Raw genomic sequence first — 21725 nt, 5'->3', positions numbered from 1 at the left:
ATTCTCGATTGCCGGAGTGGATGAACTGCGTATATACGTAATTAAGTTTGTACGGAACCCTCACTGTGCGACTCCTACTTATATCTGTCCATTTTTTCCCCTTTTGGCTGGCGATAAGCTTTGTGGCGGTTGTGCACATTAAATAGAGGAGGCTAATAGGTCTGTAGTTGTCTACATTTTCTCTGTCTCCTCTCTTGTGAAGTATCAGAATTAAAGCGTTGTTCCAGTTCTAGATACTATCCTCCCCCTCAAGACACTTTGTGAGCAATTTTGCGAGTCCATTTTGTGTTACTTTGCTTCCAGCTTTAATAATCTCTATTAAAACACCTTCATCTCCAGGCGCCTTTTCATTCCTCACATCTCGAGTGGCTTTACATACCTCATTCGGTACTATTTCCATTACTACTACTTTATCTTGCGGTTTTTGTAATCCGATTTCCCACTTCCGTTCACAGTTGGACTGTTAAACACTGTGATATCGGTTCAGGACGGCTGCCGAATTTCAGTTTCTACAATCGGTTTTCGGCTCCTTGTAAGTGCTATACCGCGTTTGAGTCGTAATTAATCCGTCAGGCTGCTACATACCTTTTAAAATGTTGTTCATTGTGGACGAAGAGATTGTTCTGTGGGCTGAAGGAAAATAAGTGCTTGGCTGACAAGGAATTTATCAAATTCCTTAATTTAATTGACGAGAATCTTTTATCTTTATCAGATGAAATGTATTCTCAACGTCTAAATATTCGTTGATTCTACGTACAGGATTAAGAATGTATCTAGTCTCGTGAGGAAGTTTTGTAGCCATTTTCAGTTCCAAAACATTGGAGTGTAAGTTCTACCAGTTGCAACTTCTTCTGCAGCGCACGTTATCTACTTAGGTGCAATAAAACAAATTCGCATTCCATAACCACCGGGAAGAAGATTTTAATATATCTTTTCTTTCAGATATCTGAAAATGTTTTCTTAACGTCTCCCTCTCCTTCTCCCCCTCCTCTTCCTCCTTAAGAGTTCAGTGGCATACAGAAAGAAATTGTACTTTCTCTTTGTTAAAAATATCGCGTCATCGTGATGAAGAAATCGGAACAGCTGCTTTACAGGCATCATTCGTGTGAAGCAACTGACCCTCGGAAAACCGATATTTTGTTCGTACTAACAAAACCAGTTCTGGCCTTACACGTAGACACTACGAAAATAGGTTTTCGTATTGTGTTAGTTATGTTTACGTAAAAGTGGTGTGTTTCCCATTCATATCTTGAACAACACAAAGAAATTTGAAGATGTCGGATACTTGGATAATTTTATCTCTGTTTGTAGTTACTGCATCGTCTGTCACCTTCTGATGAAATGTGGAGCCTACCCAACATTAGCTTCTTCAAATTGTTTTCAGTTGTTTGTCTTGTTATTTTTTGTATCTTCTCACATCCTCTCGAAAATATTTTCGAATAGTTTTCTTTAAGCCCAAAAAATTCCCATGTTCCTATCATCATCTACGGAAGCCCTTACCTGCTCTTTAGTAGCTGCTTTTACTATTAACAAAACAGTAGTCAGTTACAAATGAAGCGATGAACAGAATCACTATAAAATGAACAAAATTGTGACGACAATTAACAACGTAAATGGTCTTATCTGTTCATGGACAACTATATACAGCAGAAATAAATAAATGTCACTGTTTCGAGATCCTTCACAATGGTTGGTAACATCTCTGCGTTTCTCTCATCCGCCAACGTATATACAAATTGGTAGACTTTCCAGTACTCTTGGCTACGGCGATTTTCAGTTAAAATTGTTGTCGCTGACGACAATAGAGTAACCAATCATCACAGGCTTGTAGAATATAATGACTCAAATAAAAAATCACTGCGGTGGATCCGTGTAGAGCACGACGCGTTTCAGGAATTTATTCCCATAGTTACGTTTTCTTTTTCCAATCACGGAATAAGGCATTTGAGGGATTTACTTCCATTTTATGGGAATCAATACCTGATACTAAGCATCGTGCTCTGCACGAAAAAAACGTGACTGGTGCAGTACTTTTTATTTAAAGCGTAGAATAACATATTTCAGAAATTTACTTACATTTTACGGGAATAAATTCCTGATCGCAACGTGAACTACACGAAAAATGTAACTGATGCGGTACTTTTTCGAAAAACGGGTGTTATGATGGATGAAATTAAGTTTTACAGTACTGTTAAAATATGCAAACCGTCGATGTGCAGACCTTGTTTCATCTACAACGCTTCTTCAGCCATTTGATTTCCTCGCATATAAACTTGTTTTTTCTGCGTATTGTCATATGGTTTAAAAACACGTATAAAATTTTCATACATTCTCCTATGTGTTACTTATCTATTGTTAACAGTGAAATGAAGTCCTAATCAATTTCCATGCATTAGAAACCACTTTTCCTCTGATGAACTGAGTACGTGCCAATAGAAGTGTTTTACGATGTTTCAGTAGACAAATAACTGTCTGACTGGATATAATACGTAAAATATTTTGTCTATTTCATATACGCTTTTGTAACTCCGTACTTTACGAAAGAATTGTTTTATTTTCCAGCCCATGGAACCGTGTATGGCACTATGACCAGAACTTCAGAAAACTTCCTAAGGGCAGTGAAACAGATAATGGTATAAACGCAATTATTCTATTTATTGGTTAACACAGAAACTAAAACGTTGTAATGATTATGTAAAATATTAGCCGATATGTTTAAGTACTCCACTACAGGAATTTTTGACAAACTATGCAAGAAAAAGCAACTACATTGTTATAACGTAACGTGTTATAAAAACGCACAGTTGTAAACGAATCCTGTGAAAACAGAAATGTAGCAACAAAAAATTATTTCCTACTGATAAATTCGCTAGTTGTTAGTGTCAGTCTTAAAACACGCATTGATTTTAAAATCATGTTACATTCTGGAATCTGTAAATACTGCACACTATTCAACATTTATATAAATTACAGTTCGACGGCGAGTAGTGTGACATTCTCCGAGATGTCATCAATTTACATGGCTACGTTTTCACGATGCTTATATCTGTTTCCGTAACTTTCGAATGAAACACACACGTACAGGAAAACACCAAGAGGAAGCAAAAATATTATTAACACAATTCAGTTTGCTTACTTTGATATTACGAGAAGATTATTAAGCCCTTGAATGTTTAGCAAATATTTCACGATCCTTCATTATTACAAATCACGCGTCGGCGATAAATACCGACTGACACAATGTCTTCCGAGGTTTCACTGTTGCTTGATGTGGCTGGCCGCTCAACGTGGAATGAACATGGAAGCCCGTTGGTGGCCTCGTCGCCCAGGGAATCAGTGTTCTACGCGGCCGTGAAATCTCTATAGATTTCTGGGTAATGACGTCACGAATAGCTAAATAGAACGGCAACGCTAACGTGACGTCACGGCTATGACGTTGCGGATCGAAGACGCCATGGGTTGTGCTAATGTTGCATCGCGAGAAGGGGTGTCCGGTATGCGGAGCGGCGCGTCGGTTTGAAAACGAAGCTAGACTGATACGTATTGGCTTCACTGAATCTAAGCAACTAATAAACTCCCCGTTATTTAAAGAATCTAACCCTGATGTATACAACAGCTTCAAACTTTTGATTACTTTACAGAGTAATGAGTTTATGTGTTAAATATTTGACGTTAAGCATGTAACCAAGAACACGTTTAGAAAACGTTTGAAATTATGTTTAAAGTGTATGTGAAGTCGATAAGTTCTCTCATTATAAATCACTGGATGAGTATAGTCTGGGTAGTTTTAAGCAAAAGCTGGTTTTTCATGCATCTCAATGTTTGTGAAATCATGCTTCCTGATCTATCGGTCACACAGTGGTACCGTCTGCAAAATGTATTGCGAATGAAGTTAATAGAAAAGAAGTAATAATTGAAACGTCGTGAAGCTTTACTGCATGAGCAGCGAAAATATAGCAGGTGATAAACTTTCATCTCTTCAGCATTTTGTGGAGTGTGTCAGCAAGAAAAAGTTTTGTAAAGGTTTGAAATTAAGTGTAAAATACGTTAAGCGCTTATTCCCAAATACTGGATGAATGTAATCTGGGCCGGCCATAGTGGCCGAGCGGTTCTAGGCGCTACAGTCTGGAACCGCGCGACCGCTACGGTCACAGGTTCGAATCCAGCCGCGGGCATGGATGTGTGTGATGTCCTTAGGTTAGTTAGGTTTAAGTAGTTCTAAGTCTAGGGGACTGATGACCACAGCAGTTAAGCCCCATAGTGCTCAGAGCCATTTGAACCAATGTAATCTGGGCGATCTGCGCATCGTGAATTGCATTGCCTCAAGATATACACACAGTTTGTAACTGTAATACTTCTTTTACTGTGTTAAAACCTTTAACGTAAGATCATACCTATTAATGTTACATGAAATAGTGAAAATTACATTTTTGTTGTCCCTGGAAGCCGTTAGGTAGGCACCCTGCAATTGGTATTGAGTGTCGCGAACCGTATTATTCGTTAGTAATATGGATAACCAGAGGAAAAATGTTTCTGTCGGAGCACAGAAAAGGCGAAAATGTTCCTCTTCAAAAAACACCCTGACAGAAAAGAGGGGAATCAGTTGCCGTGGTCTTTATTCCTCCTTCCTCATCAAAAATTTTCGCATGCGAACACACTCGCGGCTTTTGAACAAGGAACATTCTAAATCTTTATACCGAGTCTCTCTTTGCAGTTAAGCCTTCATACACAGCATCTCCCTCACACTGACACTGTCTCCTTTTTCTCCCACTGATTTACAGCATACGAGGACTGTTCTAAAAGTAAGGTGACTTTTCAAATTGCGCGGGCAACGTACATTCGATTATCATTCGTTTTCTGTTTATGTTGGTGCACACGTCCCGAACGTATGTTCACAGTTTCAAGTGTACAGCATACTTCGTTTGTTTTTGACAGATAGAAAGGTTAAATGTGTTTTAAAGTGCTCGGCGGTTTTCGAGTATTATAAAAAATGGACCAAAGAATTTGCATCAAATTTTGTGTGAAAAATAGAAATCAAGTGCTCTAAAATACTTGAAAAGTTGACAGTGGCATACGGTGAGTCTGCTCTAAGTAAAAAAAAAAGTTTGCAAGTGGTATAAGCTCTACCAAGGTGGCCAAGAAGATGCCAATGACGAACTCGCTCTGGACGCCCCAGCCCATCAACAGCAGATGATAACGTCGAAGCTGTGAAGAAAATTGTTTTGGAAAATCGTCGAATTACCGTAAGAGAAGTTGCTGAGGAAGTTGGCATATCGGTAGGCTCATGTCTTGCCATTTTTTTCGGATGTTTTGGGCATGAGACGTGTGTCAGTAAAGTTTGTTCCAAAACTTCTCAATTTTGATCAGAAGAACCGTCGCATGAACATCGCTCAGGAGCTCTTGAGTGACGTCACTGATGATCCTGATTTGCTCAAAAGGGTCATAACTGGTGACGGAACATGGGTTTACGGTTATGACGTCGAAACCAAAGCCTAATCGTCTCTATGGTAGCATCCCAGAGAGCCAAGACCGAAAAAAGCACGCCAAGTTCGATCAAATGTCAAAGTTTTGCTCACTGTTCTGTTCAATTACCGTGGTGTAGCGAATAATGAATTTTTGCCTCAAGGTCGTACGGTCAATAAGGAGTATTACCTTGACGTTATGCACCGTTTGAGAGAAGCAATACGCAACAAATGTCCGGAATTGTGGAAAAACAACTCCTGGCGTTTGCATCACGACAATTCGCCTGTTCATTCATAGTTGCTTGTGAGAGATTTTTTGGCCAAAAACAACACGGCAATCATGCCTCAGCCACCAGTTCACCGGATTTGGTCGCCTGCGACTTTTTCCTGTTCCCAAAACTGAAGAGAGCTATGAAAGGACGAAGATTTTCAACGATGGAGGAAATAAAAACCGCATAGCTGGAAGTACTCAAGGCTGTACTAAAAAGTACTTACGAGAAGTGCTTCGAGGATTGGAAGAAGCGTTGGCACAAGTGTATTGTATCTGAGGGGAATTACTTTGACGAAGACAACATGAATACTAATGGATAAAGAAATATTTTTTTATAAAAATATAAAGTCACTTTACTTTTTGAAGAGACCTCGTATTCCACTACCACTGTTTCCTCTCTCACTCATTCACTTATACTATCTCCCTTTGTCTTTCTTTGTCCAGACTGCCGCCCCTCCCCCCATGCCTATGTACGGTATCCAATCATCTGACTTTTTCGTTTCCACTACCTCATCTCTCTTTTCCTCCTATTCCTTCTGTCTCCATTCATTTCTCTTTCTCTTTTATTGTCACTGTCTCCCCATCAATACCTTCTCTCTAGTTGGCTCCCATTGCTATTGTCTTCATCTCACTTTTTCTTTCACTGCCACTTTCTCTCTCCCAGCATTGTCTCTTTTCTCTTTCTCTCCCACTGGCACCATCTCCTCTTTCTTCTACCGTCTCTGTCTCCTAGCTGCTCCCTTTCAGCACGAACAGCGCGAATAAGCACGCTCGCATGCCAAAATTTTTGATGAGGAATGTGCGATGACGAATGAGACTGCCGATCCCCCCACTTTTCTGTCAGAATCTTTTAAACAGCAACGTATTTGACTTTTTTGTACTCCGGTAGGAGTATTTTTCCGCTTGTTTCGTTCTTTTCCCACTTAACAGCGGTGTGTGCTGCTTATGCAAAACAAATTCTATAGGTCAGTGAAGTTTTGACGGTTTATATATGTGATTCGACTCATTTACATACAGTGACGGGAAAATAATCGCGACACCAAAAAATAGTTAATGTAGTGTAACGAAATTTCGGGGATACGTTTGTTTAGGTAGTGTATGTAAGTGATTAACGTTGCTAGACCGCAGATTAATGTAAGCGCGAGGTAAGTCACTGCAAATGTGCAACGCTAGTACTTCAGTAACATGTGTAAACGTCAGAATGTTGAATGCAAGCAAGCATACGTGCATGCATTGTGTTGTACAGGTGGCAGATGTTAGTTGTGGGCTGGAGTTTGTAATGGTACTTGAATTACGTAACCATTACGGCACCTCACCTCAACCTCTCGATACCAGCAATATTCTGCTGTGTTTCTGTAAAATAGTTAACGTATTTCTGTGACAACATTCAGATTTGATTTCACTAATGTAGAGGTACTTCGATACATCGATATGTATATATTGCAATAATATTATTCTTATGTGTATTTTTTCTTTTGTCACTATGATCTTTGACGTACTTGTAACTCTGATTTTTCGGCGCGTAAGCGGTTATTAGAGAGTCAAGCTTTGGTCGTCATGTTAAAAAGATGCAAATTGTAGTCAGTTTATGAAATGTGAACTTTAACAATGTTGTTGTTGTTGTTGTGGTCTTCAGTCCTGAGACTGGTTTGATGCAGCTCTCCATGCTACTCTATCCTGTGCAAGCCTCTTCATCTCCCAGTACCTACTGCAACCTACATCCTTCTGAATCTGCTTAGTGTATTCATCTCTTGGTCTCCCTCTACTATTTTTACCCTCCACGCTGCCCTCCAATACTAAATTGGTGATCCCTTGATGCCTCAGAACATGTCCTAGCAACCGATCCCTTCTTCTGGTCAAGTTGTGCCACAAACTTCTCTTCTCCCCAATCCTATTCAATACTTCCTCATTAGTTATGTGGTCTACCCATCTAATCTTCAGCATTCTTCTGTAGCACCACATTTCGAAAGCTTCTATTCTCTTCTTGTCCAAACTATTTATCGTCCATGTTTCACTTCCATACATGGCTACACTCCATACAAATACTTTCAGAAATGACTTCCTGATACTTAAATCTATACTCAATGTTAACAAATTTCTCTTCTTCAGAAACGCTTTCCTTGCCATTGCCAGTCTACATTTTATATCCTCTCTACTTCGACCATCATCAGTTATTTTGCTCCCCAAATAGCAAAACTCCTTTACTACTTTAAGTGTCTCATTTCCTAATCTAATTCACTCAGCATCACCCGACTTAATTCGACTACATTCCATTATCCTCGTTTTGCTTTTGTTGATGTTCCTCTTATATCCTCCTTTCAAAACACTGTCCATTCCATTCAAATGCTCTTCCAAGTTCTTTGCTGTCTCTGACAGAATCACAATGTCATCGGCGAACTTCAAAGTTGTTATTTCTTCTCCATGGATTTTAATACCTACTCCGAATTTTTCTTTTGTTTCCTTTACTGCTTGCTCAATATACAGATTGAATAACATCGGGGAGAGGCTACAACCCTGTCTTACTCCCTTCCCAACCACAGCTTCCCTTTCATGTCCCTCGACTCTTATAACTGCCATCTGGTTTCTGGCTCAAATGGTTCAAATGGCTCTGAGCACTATGCGACTTAACTTCTGTTGTCATCAGTCGCCTAGAACTTAGAACTAATTAAACCTAACTAACCTAAGGACATCACACACACTCATGCCCGAGGCAGGATTCGAACCTGCGACCGTAGCGGTCACGCGGTTCCAGACTGAAGCGCCTTTAACCGCACGGCCACACCGGCCGGCTCTGGTTTCTGTACAAATTGTAAATAGCCTGCCGCTCCCTGTATTTTACCCCTGCCACCTTTAGAGTTTGAAAGAGAGTATTCCAGTCAACATTGTCAAAAGCTTTCTCTAAGTCTACAAATGCTAGAAACGTAGGTTTGCCTTTCCATATTCTTTCTTCTAAGATAAGTCGTAAGGTCAGTATTGCCTCACGTGTTCCAGTGTTTCTACGGAATCCAAACTGATCTTCCCCGAGGTCGGCTTCTACTAGTTTTTAGTGAGGAAGATATTTTCAAGTATGTTTTATATTGTGAAGTGATGTTTTGGAACGAGTTACGTGATATTGCAACAAAAGTAATAAAAAAAGAAGTGTAACTTAAATTCGGAGTGCTGATTACTTTTTTACATCACCATTGTCCTAACTTGCAAAAGTTTAATCTTCAAGAATAGTTTATGAAACACATCTATAAAACTTTTGAATATCGCAGAATAACACCTAGGCCTCTTTGCGTCCGAGCTTGGAATCATCACTACCTAGATTTTCGACGATTGAGCCATGAGTTCACAACGAGACCAGCGTGGGAAACACGAAAATATGAGTGCCTAGTTTATCCATTATTTCAAGAAATGACTTTATTAACTGTGCTCTAATGACACCTGCCATATAATATAACTTTGTTGTTGCCCGAAAATGCAATATTTAGAAGCGTGAACAACACTACAATCATAATTAATTTTTGACGTTTGTTGTGGTAGGGTTGTTAGAAGTTCCATGCCTGTTCCACTTGGTCGGTCAGTACAGGGACGGTTAATGCCGTTTGCGGATGACGCTGGAGTTGTCGTCCGGTGATGTCCCATATTTGCTCGATTGGAGACAGGTCTGGTGATCGAGGTGGCCGAGGCAACATGTCGACACTCTGTAGAGCATGTTGGGTTACAGCAGCGGTATGTGAGTGTTCGTTATCCTGTTGGAAAACACAATTTGAAATGCTGTTCATGAGTGGCAGCATATCAGGCCGAGTCACCAGATTGACGTACAGATTTGCAGTCAGGGAGTGTGAGATAACCGCAAGAGTGCTCCAGCTGCTGTACGAAATCGTACCCACACCATAGGTGTAGGTCGAGTGAGTCTAGCACGTAGACAGGTTGGCTGCAGGAACTCAACTGGCTTCCTTCAAACCAATACACGGCCATCACTGGCTCAGAGGTAGAACCGTATTTCACCAGAAAACACAACAGACCTCCACCCTGCCCTCAAATGAGCTCTCGCTTGACATAACTGAAACCTCAAATGGCGGTGGACAGGTGTTAGTGGAATACATGCAACACGGCGTGTGACTCGGAGCTGCCCTTGAAGTAACCGATTTGTTACAGTTCGTTCTGTCACTGTGGTGCCGACTGCTGCTCAAACTGCTGCTGCGGATGCTGTATGGTGCGCCAGAGCCATAAGCCGAACACGATGGTGGTCTCTCTCGGTAGTGCCACGTGGCCGTCTGGAGGCCGGATTTCTTGCGACCTTGCCCGCATCTCGTGGTCGTGCTGTAGCGTTCTCGCTTCCCACGCCCGGGCTCCCGGGTTCGATTCCCGGCGGGGTCAGGGATTTCCTCTGCCTCGTGATGGCTGGGTGTTGTGTGCTGTCCTTAGGTTAGTTAGGTTTAAGTAGTTCTAAGTTCTAGGGGACTGATGACCATAGATGTTAAGTCCCATAGTGCTCAGAGCCATTTTTTTTCTTGCGACCTTACATGCCCTTGACTACCGCAGTCAGCATTCATGTACAGTGGCTACAATCCTGACAAGCATTTCTACAATATCACAGAAGCAACATCCAGCTTCTCAAAAAAAATAAAAAATAAAAAAAAAATAAAAAAAATTTCAAATGGCTTTGAGCACTATGGGACTTAACATCTTAGGTCATCAGTCCCCTAGAACTTAGAACTACTTAAACCTAACTAACCCAAGGACATCACACACATCCATGTCCGAGGCAGGATTCGAACCTGCGACCGTAGCAGTCCCGCGGTTCCGGACTGCAGCGCCTAGAACCGCACGGCCACAACGGCCGGCAACACAAAATCGTTTGCTGTACATTTTTTCTGAGTTGTTAGCTAATCGATCGCAATTAATCGAAAACGTCCGACTTTCGATATGAATCTTCAAAGAGTAAAAATGTTACATGAAATATTTTACTGAATTTGTAGTCCTCCCAGTTATGTATAGTTTTGGCGGTCATTTTAAGATCTTTAAGACCCTTTCTAGCCCTTTTTTTGTCATTGAAGTACCACTTATGGCATATTTTTACAGGCCTGAAGTGCCCATTGTACAGAGAGAGCACGTTATAAAGTTTTATTGTTGAGAAATGCTGACTGAAAACATAGTTCATGGTGACCCTAGAACCCTTTCAATGTGTTCACTACGTCACTAAATCTACGATTACGCCTCAGCTCGGGGATTACGCGCATATTTTGAACCTCTGGAGCTCGGTAACGGATAATGATATCGAAAAAAGTTTCAAAGTTCCCCGAAAACATCATCTTAAGAACATGTGGTAACATATTCATAAATTATAGAAGTGGCTATCCCCACAATTGGTACATTTGGTATCTAAAGTCATGGTTTTTCGGACGCATTTTGATAACGGATGCAGATGGCGTTTCTAGATCGATGTTTGAAGAATGTACAGTTAAATTTGAGCTATTTGCTATGGTTAGTTATTTAGATAATTGCGGCCCACAGAGCAAAAACAGCGAGAAACTGGTTTTACGGTTTTCTGCGGAAATATGGTAACTTCGAACTCCTGGATCTCGGTAACGGATAACGAAATTGAAAATGTCTCAAATTTTCCCAAGAATATCATGTTAAGAACAAAAAATTTCGACTATCTGCTTTGAATAAAAGTTACAGAAGTGGTCATTACCCACAACTGATACACTATGTGATCAAAAGTATCCGGATACCCCCAAAAAACATACGTTTTTCATGTTAGGTGCATTGTGCTACCACCTACTGCCAGGTACTCCTTATCGGCGACCTCAATAGTCATTAGACATCGTGAGAGAGCAGAATGGGGCGCTCCGGGTAACTCACGGACTTCGAACGTGGTAAGATGATTGCGTGTCACTTGTGTCATACGTCTGTACGCGAGATTTTCACACTCCTAAACATCCCTAGGCCCACTGTTTCCTATGTGATAGTGAAGTGGAAACTTAAAGGGACACGTATAACACAAAACCATACAGGCCGACCTCGTCTGTTGACTGACAGAGACCGCCGACAGTTGAAGAGGGCCGTAATGTGTAATAGGCAGACATCTATCCAGACCATCACACAGAAATTCCAAATTGCATCAGCGTCCACTGCAAGTACTATGACAGTTAGGCGGGAGGTTAAAAAACTTGGATTTCATGAGCGAGCGGCTGCTCATAAGCCACACATCACGCCGGTAAATGCCAAACGACGCCTCGCATGGTGTAAGGACCACAAACATTGGACGATTGAACAGTGGAAAAACGTTGTGTGGAGTGACGAATCACCGTAGACAATGTCGCGATCCGATGGCAGGGTGTGGGTATGACGAATGCCCAGTGAACGTCATCTGCCAGCGTGTGCAGTGCCAACAGTAAAATTCGGAGGCGGTGGTGTTATGGTGTGGTCGTGTTTTTCATGCAGGGGTCTTGCACCCCTTGTTGTTTTGCGTGACATTGTCACAGCACAGTGATATTTTAAGCACCTTCTTGCTTTCCACTGTTGAAGAGCAATTCTGGGATGGCGATTGCATCTTTCAACATGATCGAGCACCTGTTCATAATGCACGGCCTGTGGCGGAGTGGTTTTGACGACAATAACTTCCCTGTAATGGAGTGGCCTGCACAGAGTCCTGACCTGAATCCTACAGAACACCTTTGGGATATTTTGGAACGCCGACTTCGTGCCAGACCTCACCGTCCGACATCGACGCCTCTCCTCACTGTAGCACTCCGTGAAGAATGGGCTGCCATTCCCCAACAAACCTTCCAGCACCTGACTGAATGTATGCCTGCGAGAGGGGAAGCTGTCATCAAGGCTAAGGGTGGGCTAACACCATATTGAATTTCAGGATTACCAATTTAGGGCGCCACGAACTTTTAAGTCATTTTCAGCCAGGTGTCCGTATACTTTTGATCACGTAATGTACTTTTCGTGCCAAAGAATCACGGTTTTTCGGGGTTATCTCAGGAAATGCCCACGAACAAATGATACTCTTATGGGCCACCTAAGGTCCACGCTAGAGCACACCTAACGCAAAAGAACCAACCGATTTGTTCAATATTCCTGCACTGTCAAATAGTTTTATAGCTGCACGTTTTATACCTTTCTTTGCCGAAGTTAGATTGATTAATGGGTAATTCATGTCATTTTCCTTGTAATCTTGTACTTGGGAATAATTCTTTTATTCTCAAACTTAGAGGGATTGTTGACGACAAATTTCGTAAGCGAGTAAATGCACTGTGAGGCTGTGGTTAACATTCCCAGCTGTTTAAAGAGAAGCCTGCGCTATATACATGTATAAACTCTAAACACAAATCTAATTTCTGTCTTTTGTGGAATAAGTACTTTTTTACATAAATGAGGAATTATCCCAATATATTATCCTATAATACATTAGTGAATGAAAATATGTTAATATACGGACTTGGGTATCTCCTAAGCTGGCATTTATTTTTACGGCGAAAGCAGCTGAGTGTAAACGTTTTTCAGGTCTACTGTATAGTTTTCCCGCTTTCAGCTTTCACCAATGTGCACACCTAAGAACTTATAACTTTCTACCCTGTTTATTATTTCTTGTTGGTGTATTAGATTAATAGGAGGTGGGATATTTTTGGAAGTGCAAAACTGGATGGTCTGTGTTCTCCAAGTTTAAAACTAGCCTATTTGTACAAAACCGATCAGTAATTATCATAAAAACATTATTTACTATTTTCGCTGTCGATGCTTCTTAGCTGGACTTCACAATAATGCTTGATCATCTGAAAACAGTAGTGATTCTGCCTCCTGATTCAAATAAAATGGAGATTCATTAACATAAAGCAAGAATAGTAGTGGCCCAGTGATTGAATCCTGTGAGACCTTCACTATAATTTCTCCCCACATAGATGATGTGGTGTCCTTTCTATTACTCGAACAGCCTTCGGTAATTCTCTGCATTCCAGTTCTTAAATAAGAATTAAATCAGGCATGCTCCATAAGAACTTAAATTCTCTAAGAGAATATTATGATAGACACAACAAAATGCATTCGATAAGTCACAGAAGGTCACAAGTGGTGATAGTATATGATTTAAAGATTTTAGTATGTACACAGTAAATGGATAAATAGCTGAATTAGTAGAATGGCCTTTTTGAAATTTTGAAATTCAAACGGTCACTGGCTAAAGATCCCATTACTACACAGGTAGATGACAACCTTAACTTCTCAAAAATTTTAGATAACGATTGTGACTTAAATCTGCACAATTGCTAGGACTTTGTAACGATATGCTGACAGTCTGCAGTGAGTTCTATTTCGCGAAGAGCCGATTTATTAAGCTATGACTCAGAAAACTTACCACTTCTTGCCCCCAGACACAATCTCTTCAGCTCTTCGAGCTGGCGAAAATCATTTTCAGGTAACTGTATTCGTTGATGTGATGGTCAGGTTAGGTTAGGTTAGGTTAGGTGCTGCAGCAAGGAATTGTAAGTGAATTAAATATATTTATAATCTGCATTTTTGTTACGTTCATTTTGTTATCTGACAATTGCCTAACAAACCAGTTTGCGTATTGTTACAATACAGTTCTTCTTTTTTTAACTGAAATGCTGGTTTTCGCATGGACATACAGTTACAGTTATTAATAAACCGTTTGGAGTACCTTAATGATTTTCATTATTTTCATTTTGTAGTCTCATCAAGTACATTGAATCATAAATTGTAATATTTGTTGCGTCATAGGTTCTTAATTTGAAAATTGCTCTAAAATGCTGTTTTTATGGATTGGTTACCACAAAATTAGGGCTCTGGCCACAGTCTCAGTCTAGGGTGTGCAAATCCTAAATACTGGCCTCTTAATAACGCACTTGAATGCTTGCTTATATAAAAATATTTGAAATGGCTGATTTCAGTCTATGATTTTATTATTATTAGGAGTTACGGTCGTGTAGCATTGTTCAAAAGATAATGATTTCGTAATTTGACTGTTATTTTGTTACCACTATTGCGGTTTCGAGTTTGTAGCTATTACCACGTAATTCTGCAATTAACGTACACATTTCAGCATTAGTACATAATAACGACATTGCAATTTACACCATGAAAATTCGTATCCAGTGAACAGTTAATAGACAACACACCATTATTGTTCCATGGAAATTGGTTGCATTGCATATCATGGTACAGGTCAAGAGCATCATCCCATTAATTGACAGTACAGGGTTTGTCATTTTAATGCTTGATGCATCAGAATGTGAAGTGATAGTATCGTTTAGGTAAGTTGTCAACAGGGACTCGATAAAGTTTTTCGACACAAGTGACAAATCATTAGCCCTCTCACCCCCCCCCCCCCCCTCCCTCCCCTGAGACAATAGTTGCTTTGCACTTAGTCGCCTCTTGCGCACCAAGAGGCCGTTTGTAAAAGGATATTCATTCATTTATTAAATGGCACCAATAGCAAATGTAATCTACATAAAATATGGTAACCTCGTTAAGCCGTAGGCCATATGCTAATCACTTGTAAACCTGCACAGCTATGTTTCATTTAAAGCCAATATGATATACTTGCAATGTACTATGGCAAGCAGTGCACCTACTTTCGAAAGGCAAACAGTGAATCACTTGATAAAGACTGTTGTTGTTGTGGTCTTCAGTCCAGAGACTGGTTTGATGCAGCTCTCCATGCTACTCTAACCTGTGCAAGCTTCTTCATCTCCAAGTAAATACTGCAACTTACATCCTTCTGAATCTGCTTAGTGTATTCATCTCTTGGTCTTCCTCTACTATTTTTACCCTCCACGCTGCCGTCCAATACTAAACGGGCGATCCCTTAATGGCTCAGAACATGTCCTACCAACCGATCCCTTCTTCTAGTCAAGTTGTGCCGCAAATTCCTCTTCTCCCCAATTCTATTCAGTACCTCCTCATTAGTTACATGATCTACCCATCTAGTTTTCAGCATTCTTCTGTGGCACTACATTTCGAAAGATTCTATTTTCTTCTTGCCTAAACTATTTAACGTCCAAGTTTCACTTCCATACATGGCTACACTCCATACAAATACTTTCAGAAAAGACTTCCCGACACTTAAATCTATGCTCGATGTTAACAAATTTCTCTCCTTGCCATTAGTAGTCTACATTTTATATCCCCTCTGCTTCGACCATTATCAGTTATTTTGCTCCCCAAATAGCAAAACTCATCTACTACTTTAAATGTCTCATTTGCTAATCTAATTCCCTCAGCACCATCTGATTTAATTCGACTACATTCCATTATCTTCTTTTTGCTTTCGTTGATGTACATCTTATATCCTCCTTTCAAGACACTGTCCATTCCTTTCGACTGCTCTTCAAGGTCCTTTGCTGTCTCTCACAAAAGTACAATATCATCGGCAAATCGCAAAGTTTCTATTTCTTCTGCATGGATTTTAATTTCTAATTCAAATATTTCTTTTGTTTCATTTACTGCTTGCTCAATATACAGACTGAATAACACAGGGGTTAGCCTACAACCCTGTCTCACTCCCTTCCCAACCACTGCTTCCCTTTCATGCCCCTCGACTCTTATAACTGCCATCTGGTTTCTATACAAATTGTAAATAGCCTTTCGCTCCCTGTATTTTACCCTTGCCACCTTCAGAATTTGAAAGAGAGTATTCCAGTCAACATTGTCAAAAAATTTCTTTAAGTTTACAAATGCTAGAAAGTAGATTACCTTTCCTTAATCGATCTTCTAATGTAAGTCGTAAGGTCAGTATTGCCTCACGTGTTCCAAAATTTCTACGGAATCCAAACTGATCTTCCCCGACGTCGGTATCTACCAGTTTTTCCATTCGTCTGTAAAGAATTCGTGTTAGTATTTTGCAGCCGAGATTTATTAAACTGATAGTTCGGTAATTTTCACACGTCAGTACCTGCTTTCTTTGGGACTGGAATTATTATATTCTTCTTGAAGTCTGAGGCTATTTCACCTGTCTCATACATCTTGCCCAGCAGATGGTAGAGTTCTGCGAGGGCTGGCTCTCCCAAGGCTGTCAGTAGTTCTAATGGAATGTTGTCTACTCCCGGGGCCTTATTTCGACTTACGTCTTTCAGTGCTCTGTCCGACTCTTCACGGAGTATCATATCTCCCATTTCATCTTCATCTACATCCTCTTCCATTTCCATAATATTGCCCTCAAGTACATCGCCCTTGCATAGACGCTCTAGATACTCGTTCCACGTTTCTGTTTTCCCTTCTTTGGCTGGCTCTGAGCACTATGGGACTTAACATCTATGGTCATCAGTCCCCTAGAACTTAGAACTACTTAAACCTAACTAACCTAAGGACATCACACAACACCCAGTCATCACCAGGCAGAGAAAATCCCTGCCCCCGCCGGGAATCGACCCCGAGAACACGGGCGTGGGAAGCGGGAACGCTACCGCACAACCACGAGATGCGGACTTTTCCCTTCTTTGCTTGGAACTGGTTTGCCATCTGAGCTCTTGATATTCATACAAGTGGATTTCTTTTCTCCAAAGGTCTCTCCAATTTTCCTCTAGGCAGTATCATCTTACCCCTAGTGATATATACCTCTGTATCCTTACATTTGCCCTCTAGCCATCCCTGCTTAGCCATTTTGCACTTCCTGTCTATCTCATTTTTGAGACGTTTGTATTCTTTTTTGCCTACTTCATTTACTGCATTTATATATTTTCTCCTTGAATCAGTTAAATTCAATATCTCTTCTTTTACCCAAGGATTTATACTAGCCCTCGTCTTTTTACCTACTTGATCCTCTGCTGTCTTCGCTATTTCATCTCTCAAAGCTACCCATTCTTCTTCTACTGTATTTCTTTCCCCCGTTCTTGCAGTTTTTTTCCTAATGCTTCTTTGCAACTCTCTACAACCTCTGGTTCTTTCAGTTTATCCAGGTCCCATCTCCTTAAATTCCCACCTTATTGCAGTTTCTTCAGTTTTAACGTGCAGTGTATAAGCAATATATTGTGGTCAGAGTCCGTATCTGCCCCTGGAAATGTCATACAATTTAAAACCTGGTTCCTAAATCTCTGTCTTACCATTATATAATGTATCTGAAACAATCCAATGTCTCCAGGCCTCTTCCACATGATTCTTAAACCAGGTGGCAGCTATGATTAAGTTATGCTCTGTGCAAAATTTTACCAGGCGGCTTCCTCTTTCATTCCTTACCCCTATTCCATATTCAGCTACTACTTTTCCTTCTCTTCGTTTTCCTACAATCGAATTCCAGTACCCCATGACTATTAAATTTTCATCTTCCTTCACTAGCTGAATAATTTCTTTTATCTCACCATACATTTCTTCAATCTCTTCATCATCTGCGGAGCTAGTTGGCATATAAACTTGTACTATTGTGGTAGGTGTGGGCTTCGTGTCTATCTTGGCTACAGTAATGTGCTCACTATGCTGTTCATAGCAGCTTATCTGTGTTCCTAATTTTTTACTCATTATTGAACCTACTCCTGCATTACCCCTATTTGATTTTGTATTTATAACCCTGCAGTCACCTGACCAAAAGTCTTGTTCCTCCTGCTACCGAACTTCACTAATTCGCACTATATCTAACTTTAACCTATCCATTTCCCTTTTTAAATTTTCTAACCTACCTGCCCGATTAAAGGATCTGACATTCCACCCTCCGATTGTAGAACGCCAGTTTTCTTTCTCCTGATAACGACGTCCTCTTGAGTAGTACCCGCCCGGAGATCCGAATGGGGGACTATTTTACCTCCGGAATATTTTACCCAAGAGGACGCCATCATCATTTAACCATACAGTAAAGCTGCATGCCCTCGGGAAAAATTACGGCTATAGTTTTCCCTTGCTTTCAGCCGTTCGCAGTACCAGCACAGCAAGGCCGTTTTGGTTAGTGTTACAAGGCCAGATCAGTCAATCATCCAGACTGTTGCCCCTGCAACTACTGAAAATGCTGCTGCCCCTCTTCAGAAACCACACGTTTGTCTGGCCTCACAACAGATACCCCTCCGTTGTGGTTGCACCTACTGTACGGCTATCTGTATCGCTGAGGCACGCAAGCCTTCCCACCAATGGCAAGGTCAACGGTTCATGGTACAAAACCGAAATCGCAACACTACACCCAGAAGCAAATACAATAGCTGTCAAATGGCGAAGGCTTTACAATTTAGATGGACGAAGATTGTCGAGTTAGTGAAACGTGTAAGTCAAAGTTCTTAGTACTGATCAACACATTAAAACAAAACTTTCTTTATATACACATTGTATTTCAAGCAAAAATGTATGAGTTCGTTACTCTCGTCCAATATTTCTGAAGGCACCGCTGCAGTGGATTTTATTTATTTTTAATTTTGTGAGGAGTCCTTTGAGCGTAACTGAGGATTAATTTTGTCAAGCCCAAGGGAGTGCATGACGTTTGTGCGGTGAAATATATAGCAATATACCGTTTAGGTGGCCGCCCGTATTATTTTGCTCAGTCTTTGTATATGGTTTAGAAGAAAGCCTCACAAACAGTTTACTGTTAAAACCGATCTCCGTGACGAGTATTATGATATTTATTTTCGTCGATGGGATGGCGTGCCTTTCCCAAAAGGATTTGCCAATAACAGAGAAGAGTTTTTTCCGGCGACAGCGCGCGGCGTGGAGACTGCAGAGCGCCCTGGCGGCGGACGGCGGCAGCAGCGGCCTTGACCAGCGCGCGGCCTTGGCGCGGCCGGTCGATCGCCGCGGCCAGAATTATTCCTCGCACACCCACCCACACCTGCGAGCGGGGCGCAGCAGCCCGCCCACACGCGACCGCGGCTGACACCGTCTGCCCCGCTCCGCACTCGGCCCGCGCCCATCCCGGGAGGACCCGCGACGGGTTGACGCGAAACCCGACAGCTCTCTCATTTGTGAGTGCTACATCGTTAACGGACCACTACGGCAATCTCCCGTGTCAAAAGCAACCTAATCCACCATCTGATTTAAAAAAAAAAAATGTTTTTCTATTCTTGAGTGCGGAGACGGGTTTAATGTAGGCTGTACAATCCATTTCATCCCTGTAAAACTACTACAACCCATATCCAGCTAAACCTGCTCATTGTACTCAAACCCTACAATTTTTACTCCTCAGACTTCTTCCATTACCCAATTGCCAAATCGTTGATGACTCAGGATGTATCCTATTAACTGATCCCTTCTTTTAGTCAAGTTGCGCCATATACGCTTAGGTTATAAGTTATGGGATACCTCCTAATACCCTATCGGACCCTCCTTCGTCCTGCGTAGTGCAGTAACTCGACGTTGGAAGGACTCAACAAGTCGCTGGAAATCCCCTGCAGAAATCTTGAGCCATGCTGCCTATATTATAACTGCGGAAGTGTTGCCAGTATAGGATTTCGCGCACGAACTGCTCCCTGGATTATGTTCCATAAATGTTGGATGGAATTCACGTCGGGCTATTGTTGGCCATATCATTCGCTCTAACTGTTCAGAATGTTCTTCAAACCAATCATGAACAATTGTGGCATTGTGGCATGACGCACTGTCATCCATAAAAATTCCGTCGTTGTTTGGCGACATGAAGTCCATGAATGACTGCAACTGAAACGTCCCCTTTAAACAATTATACATGATTGTGCTTATCCCGACACACAATATTTTTAGCGCAACGCAATCTGACTTTCAAAAATCCCTACAAAAGAATGGCCCTGACTAACATTAACCTATACCTTTCACAAATCACTTACCTCACCAAAAATCTTCGTTACTCGAACTACTGCAAAACAGCGAGCGCCACTACTGCCAGCTAAATAAAAGATTCAAACTACGGAAGGCACTAACTACTGATAGGCATAGTTAGGAAATGAAAGATTTTAGTAGAGAACAAACAATGTATTTACCTTAATAGTCATCAAAAGTCATAATATATATAGGAGTTCATAACATCCATTCTTACAAATATCGAAACTCCGCCATTTCTCTCCCCACATCCACCACTGCTGGCGGCTCACCTCCAACTGCGCAACGCTACGCGCTGTTCACATCCAGCTGCCGCTGCCCAACACTACAATGGCAGACAACAATGCAAACTAGTCACAGACTGCACACAGCACAGCCAGTGATTTTCATACAGAGCGCTACGTAACGTTGCCAATAAGAAAGCATAAACAGCCTACTTACACAACTGGTCCTCAAGTATCGGAACATAACCATTTCCAATCAATGATAGGTTCAGTTGGACCAGAGGACCCAGTCGGTTCCATGTAAACACAGCCCACACCATAATGGAGCCACCACCAGCTTGCACAGTGCCTTGTTGACAACTTGGGACCATGGGTTTGCAGGGTATACGCCACACTCGAGGCTACCACCTGCTCCTACCAACTGAAATCGGGACTCATCTGACCAGCCTACTATTTTACAATCGTCTACGGTCCAACTGACACGGTCATCACATCCCATAAATGTTTGGTGGAAGTCACGTCGGGCTATCTGTGGCCGTTTCATACGCTCGAACTGTTCAGAATGTTCTTCAAACCAATTGTGAACAACTGTGGCATGGTGGCATGACGAACTGTCATCCATAAAAATTCCGTCGTTGTTTGGGTACGTGAAGTCAATGAATGGCTTCAGCTGGTCCCCAAGTATCCGAACATAACCATTTCCATTCAATTATCGGTCCAGTTTGGCCAGAGGACCCAGTCGGTTCCGTGTAAACACAGCCCACACCATAATGGAGCCACCACCATCTTGCAGAGTGGCTTGTTGGCAACTTGGGTCCGTGGGTTTGTAGGGTCTGCGCCACTCTCGAGCCTACCAGCTGCTCATACCAACTGAAATCGGGACTCATCTGACCAGCCTACTATTCTCCAATCGTCTACGGTCCAACTGACACGGTCATTACGTCCCATAAATGTTGGGTGGAAGCTACATCGGGCTATCAGTGGCCGTATCATACGCTCGAACTGTTCAGTATGTTCTTCAAACCAATTGTGAACAACTGTGGCATGGTGGTA

The sequence above is a fragment of the Schistocerca nitens genome, chromosome 6 (assembly GCF_023898315.1).
Source record: "Schistocerca nitens isolate TAMUIC-IGC-003100 chromosome 6, iqSchNite1.1, whole genome shotgun sequence".
NCBI classification, from domain to species: Eukaryota; Metazoa; Arthropoda; class Insecta; order Orthoptera; family Acrididae; genus Schistocerca; species Schistocerca nitens.
The sequence above is the reverse complement of the archived record's forward strand: the minus strand, read 5'-3'. Positions refer to the sequence as shown.